This window comes from Theobroma cacao, chromosome 9 (genome assembly GCF_000208745.1).
Source record: "Theobroma cacao cultivar B97-61/B2 chromosome 9, Criollo_cocoa_genome_V2, whole genome shotgun sequence".
In the NCBI taxonomy this organism is placed as follows: domain Eukaryota; kingdom Viridiplantae; phylum Streptophyta; class Magnoliopsida; order Malvales; family Malvaceae; genus Theobroma; species Theobroma cacao.
In genome coordinates this window covers 25,967,445-25,974,235 of record NC_030858.1, presented here as the reverse complement: position 1 = coordinate 25,974,235, position 6,791 = coordinate 25,967,445, and positions in this window count along the sequence as shown.

Sequence of the window (6,791 nt, the reverse complement as noted above, 5' to 3'; positions counted from 1 at the left end):
TATCTCCACCACACAATTAGTCAATGGTCAAAATGAGGATAAAGGAAGACCATGTGCTGAAAAAATGTCTTGGTGGTGGAAAATTACAATTTTGCCCCTAGGATGGCAAAATTACCATTTTACCCTTTTACTCCAAATTATACCGAAATTAAAATTTTTCACTTCTAAACCTCAAATCTTACTCCAATAAGTCAAATTATACTCCAATAAGTCAAATGGGGCCAAAATAATCTTTTCTAAAATTTTCATTTTATCTCCAAGTGGCAAATGATCATTTTGCCCTTGGATAGCAAAAATTTCGGTTTGACTCCAAATTGATCCTCGAACTCCGAATCACCATATTAAACCATTCTGGGACTTTAAAATTCTTAATTTCATCTTAAAATTTCTATCTGAACTAGTTCGAGGCTTAATCGACTTAATGATACCATTAGGGGCAATATCGTCTTTCAATGATTTTCTCAAACTTCCTAAATATGTAACCATTCTATTGAGTATGTAAATGACGTCATAATTATTTTATAAAACAAGGTTTGACACTAGGGGCAAAACAAAAATTTTCCACCACTAGGACATTTGTCCAACACATGGATTTTACCTAAATTTTATCATGGATAATTGAAGGAATTTATATGGTGGAGAGAGAAAGCTTAATAGTTAAGAAATAAAAATGGACTAATGAAATGGTGAAACATGGTAAATTTATAACCATTAAATATTTGGCTTATAAATTAATACAAATCAGCCCATTTTCTCTTCATATGGCCGGCCATAACAAGAACAAAGAGAGGAAAAGAAGAACAAGAACCCAAGGTGGGAAAATTGAAGAAAAAGTGTGGAATTTCAAGGGATGAAGCTAATAAAGGTAAAATTTCTTGATTTTATCTTGTGATTTACACTACCCATGCTTTCTTTTTCATTTTCCATGCTTAGAACTCAAGATTTCATGAGAATACCCTTGCTGGCTGAACACTTAGGAGAGAGAATTTGATGATGTTTTGGGTAGATTCTAAGATGTTCTAGTGTTTTTAGTTAATTAGTGATGTGTAGCATGAAAAGCCAATAAGAAAAATTCATTTTCTCCCATTACCCATCATTGGCCGAATTTTCTAGGGAGGATATTGTGGCTGAAATTGATGATATTTTATGATATTTTTGTGATATTTGATGTTTGGTGAGGCTAGAAATTAAATGGGAAATTTTGATGTGAAAATCTGAATTTTTGCTTAACGTATAGACATGTGTGATTATTGACCCAAGACTGATAAATTAAATCTCATTCACAGTCACTGAGGTAATTTAGGTATAATTGGAGTGTAGAAAGTGAGAAGAATGGATTTGGAGTTAAATTAGAGATTTTAGTCGATTAAACCGAGTATAGTGTGACTTAGGTCGAATATCACATTTAAGTGATTAATCAGACATTTTGCATCCCATCGCATGCATTCATTTAGATTTAGAAAGCCTGAAATAGTTTATGATAAATTGACACAATTTATTGAAATTTGTGTCACGTTTGATGTATAGGTGGTGAGCCTCCTAGCAAGGGTAAAGAGATTGTGCCCGAAGACCGAGAATAGGAGTATATCAAACTCCTAGTACTGTGAGTAACCTTATCATCATTTTAATTATCTAAAGTATATTTTTATTTGGTTTGGTGAAATTTTATGAAAATGAGTTAAATGGCTAATTTTAGGTTTTATAAACAAAAATGAGTTTAAATAAAAAGATTTTATAAATTGTTTCGGAAACTGAATGATGATTTTGAAAATACAGTAATTGGAGACCACTGATATATTGTAAATTTAAGACTGAATTGATGGCTTATGTTATTGTGTTGGCATGACTGGCTGGGCTGTGTTTTATGAATTGTATGAATTGTTTTATTTTACCCTTGTAGGTTGGGTAGTAATATATTAGCCTTATCCTGCTATCAAAATTTTATTGTACGGTGGGTTTAGCTTGCTACATTGGGCGAGTTTTCGTGGACCAGCCTATTAGAGGGGCACGGTAAACCCTGTTATATCTTACCTCAGTATGAGAGGCGCGGGTGGATAACTCCTGATGCTAACACTGTTAGAGTTCACTTCACGCTAAACCACCACGTGAGGGTGAACTCAGCCAACGCCAAGGAACAGCTATGTTTTTAAAATAAAAATATGATTTATGCGAAATGTGAATTTTTAACAGCCTTGGTTGACTCGGTTTGGGATAGCCCTCAGCCAAGGTATCCCTAATAACTGAGTATGATAACGGTTTTTGGCACGAGCCAAGCTTTTAAGATACTCATAAGCCATTTTAATGTTTTTAAATGAAATGAATATTTATGTTCTGAAAAACATATTTGGATGAAATGTTTTAATAGTCTCATTTTACTCACCTTTAGATATTTTAAATGATATTTGTTTACTCATTGGGATTATATAATCTCACCACCCTCCTTTCCACCCATTTCAGGCTCAAGATAGTTGGTAGATAGCTCATTTCATCGAGGATTACAATTGGACTGGCATTCTCAAAATATGTAGGTTTATCTCTCTAGAAACTTTTGGTCGTTCGTGGGCCCATGTATCACTAGAAATTTAATTTTATACTTTGGTTACTTGTATTACAATATGTATGAATTTATTCAACTTTTACGCTACGAAAATTATTTACGTATAACTTTAAAAATATTACTTTATAGGAAAATAGAATATTTTACTTAGTATTTCTTTTATTTTCTTATTATACCTAAATAATCGAAATTTCATTTTAAAGGAAGATTTTAGACTTTAAAACTCATTTTTTTATTATGAATTATGTGTTTTGTACTCGTAAATTATATTTTTGCCGATTTTGAAATTTTTTTAAAAAATGACCAAAATACCCCTGTGAGACGAAAATTATTATTTTATTTGTTTTAAGTCGAAAATAGCTTAAACTCTTTTAGAACGTGATATTTGAAAATGGTTACTCACAAGGGAAATGAGAAGCTGATATTAAAGCCTTGCGGGATTCCGATTGACATTTCGAGTAATGAGTGTCGATTGGGACATCGCGACGGTTGTCATTGGCTCGAGGGGAGTTCCAAGTCGTGACAGATATTTAATTGCCGATTTTAATTTAAGTTTCTTATTCGGTTTAAGTAAACAATCATATATATGCAAGTCGGCAAAATTTTTAATAGTCGACACAAATCAGACCGTTATAAGGAAATCTAAGTTGATTAATTTACGCATTAAAATGTTCGATTTAGTTAACAAGATTCTCAACTAAGGCTTGTTCGGGATTTGACAAGTTCTTTCGCAAATCTCAAACGTCGGTAACGATCGGGAAAAAGGTCGTTACAAGTTAGATTAGGCATTTTAATTTCATTCTTATATTATTGGCGATGATTACAAGCGTGCATGTGAAATTTTCAAACTAGTAATATAAGTAAAAATTAAATTGTCTAATTTTAATTGATTAGAAAATTAGATATGTGCCTAATTAAATCCTATGTGATGATGTAATGATATGGCTTCAAAACAAATAATTGTTGATTTGACCGAATGTCCCAAACTTGATAGCAAAAACTATGATATCTGACATAAGAAGGTTCAGTATTTTCTCAATGAGCAAGAATTTTTTGATCATATAACTAAAGAGATGAACCCACTTGAAGTTGAAAACACTACCCAACATCACCGTGACCAAGAAACCTATGAGTAGCTAAACTTTGTCTTCTAGGATTGCAATTGAACTCACATTTAGTCTAAATTTTTAATCTTTTTCTAGCTTATTTTCAATGAAATGGAATTGTTTATTTCAATTTATTCTTAATGCTTTTAATTGATTGATCAGGAGTTATTCACTTTCAATTCTTTTAAAATTGTGAGATCTCAAAAAAAGAGTTTTAAATTCAAGGTGTCTACATCTTTACACAATCCTAATTTTCAATAATACGATGGGCAATTGTAAACACCTATTTTATCACCATGCTTTATCCTTTTGATAGTCATCTTTATTTTTCATTCCATAGTTTTATTTTTTTTCATTTCACTCTTTTGCTCTTTATTTTTATTATTATTTGTTTAATTAATCTAATTATTATTATTATTATATTTTTTTATTTACTTTCGATTTTATATGATTCTATTTTTTTTTTTTTTGGTTTATGGGTTGATATTAAGCTCAAATTCAAAATTGGGCTTTAATGGTTTTTGGGGCTCGTTTGGGTTTTTGTTTCAATAATCCCATGGGCTTGGACTTCAGGTCCAATACTTAGACCTATTGATTAAACAACTTCCATGTAATTAATTAATTTCGTTGAGGCCAGCAATGCAAGAGTGAAATTGCAAGCAGAGCGTGTTTAAGAAGGCCACCCTCTACTCATATATCAATTGTAACAACAGCTAAAATCAAGAGTACCCCAAAAGCAACCCTAAGAAAAAACATACCATTCGTAATACTTAGTATCCTTTCAAAAAACCCTAGCCACCTCTAACAAAACCTAAAAATTTAGGCCCTAGATCTACCGGCAGATTCCGACACAAGAAAACCAAAAAACCAAGACAACACAATCAATATACCAAAAATATAGCAGAAAAAGAGGCTTTGGAGGTTTTAATCAGAGGGGTTTCAGTTTTTGAGTTTTAGGGGTTTATTGGGTTGGGATGACTTAGGGTTTGGGTTTTGTTGCGATTGTTTGAAAGGCAAAAAGGTTGCTTTGGCTTCGAGGCATGGAGGAAATTGGTAGAGCGTTTGAGGTTTGGGGTAGCTAAGGTTCAGGTAAAATTTATAGTTAAGGTTCAGGTAAAATTTTTCTTTGGAGTAAGAAAAAGAAAGAAAGAAAGAAAATGGGGTAAATGAGAGAAAATTAAAGATTTATAGTTAAGGTTTGGGAGCCAAAACAGTGGCGTTTTGGGGAGTGTAGAAGCAAAAGGAAAGAAGGAAAAAAGCAAAAGGGCGCACCAGTGCTTCTGCGGTGTGTTTCATTCAAGGAGGGGACGCAGCCATAAGAACCAAAACACGACGTTTTGGGTTGGGGAAGAAAACTGAAACGGGTTGGAGCTTAGCCCACCTCTAGCTCAATCTCTTTGGGCCAATTCTAGTCTAAGTCAAGTAATGGACTCCTTGGGCCCTGATATTTGTTTTTGATTGGGTTTTCATATGGTTGATAATTTGTATGATTTATATTTTTTTTTGATGATTCTAATTAATATGCAAATACAGTAATATATTTGTTTTATAAAAATAATAAATAAAAAAATAAATAAGATAAAGTTGTTTGCTACATGAAACAATATGTGAGTCTTAAGAAATATAGATTCAAACAAATGCAAATTAAAGATAAAGTATGTAATTTAGTAAAATATTTATTACATACCTAGGTTGAAAAATTATTTTTGGATAAAAAAAGAGAAAAAAGAAAATAAATAATGTGTGATTTGATATATATGTATGCTTAGAAAAATAGAACATTTATGCTCTAAAAAATAGTAACATAGGAAAGAATATTATTTGGATTAAATCGAAGATGAAATATTTGCTCGGGATGTGAGAAGTCACAATCTTAAGTTAATTTTCTTAGGTAAGGGATTTGAATACTGATAAGAGGGTTTTAATTTTAAGTCTCAATATTTTTTAATCCAAATAACTTTTTTTAAAAAATATATATAAAGATTCATAGTTGTACATATATAATAAAAATAAAGATAGATTTTAATTATTTAATCTCAAATTGAAAGATTACAAGGGTACTAAGATGAAATAAATATCAGCATTTACAACACCTGTCAAACCCTGCTTTGTAAAATAATTAAATGTCATTCATATGCTCGATAGAATGTTTGTATATTTAGGAAGTTCGAGAAATCGTTAAAAGACGATATTGCCCCTAATGGTACCATTGAGTCAATTAAGCCTCGAACTACTTCAAATAGGAATTTTAAGGTGAAATTAAGAGTTTCACAGTTCAAGGATGACTCAAAATGGTAATTCGGAGTTCGATGATCAATTCAGAGTCAAATCGAAATTTTCACTTCTAGGGGTAAAATCGTAATTTTTTCACCCTCGGATAAAATTTGAGATTTTGAGAGAATTTAGATCACATTTGACAAATTGAAAAATGGTATGAGTATAAGGGTTGAAAAATATATCTATTGGCAATTTTTCAGTTTTTGGGGTAAAAATATAATTTTTCACTTTACGAGGGTAAAAGTGTAATTTTTAAAAATTTACTCCACCAAAACTTTGGAAAAGTCTAGAAATTTCATGGAAGACATGGATAAGTGAAGAGGATTGAGTGGTAGAAAAAGAAAGTCAAAAAGATGGCTAGAAAAAATAAAATAATAAAATATTCAAAAGGTAAATAAAATAATAATATTTTATTAACCTATTAAAAGGCTTAAAAATTTCAGAATTCTTCATTGGGAGGGTCAGCCAAAACCAGCAAGAGAGAGAGAGAGAGAGAGAAATAAGAACAAACCCTAGATTGAGAAAATTCAAAGAAAAAGTATGATTTTTCAAGGAATCAAGTGTTTAAAGGTATAATTTTTCAAGCTTAACTTAAGATTTATCATTTCCATGCATTTTTCCTTATTTTACATGGTTAAATTATGTGTTTTGATGATAGATTCAAATCTGATCATATGGGTTTAGAGAGAGAAAGTTGTTAGATTAATTTGATTTTGAACTATGTTAGTATTTAGTGTTAGTTTAACATGTTTATGAGTAAAACAACAAGAAAAATAATCATTTTCTCCATGAATTTCTCTAGGCCGAATCTAGCCAATGGTGTGTGAGGATGAGGTTGACTTTATTTTAAG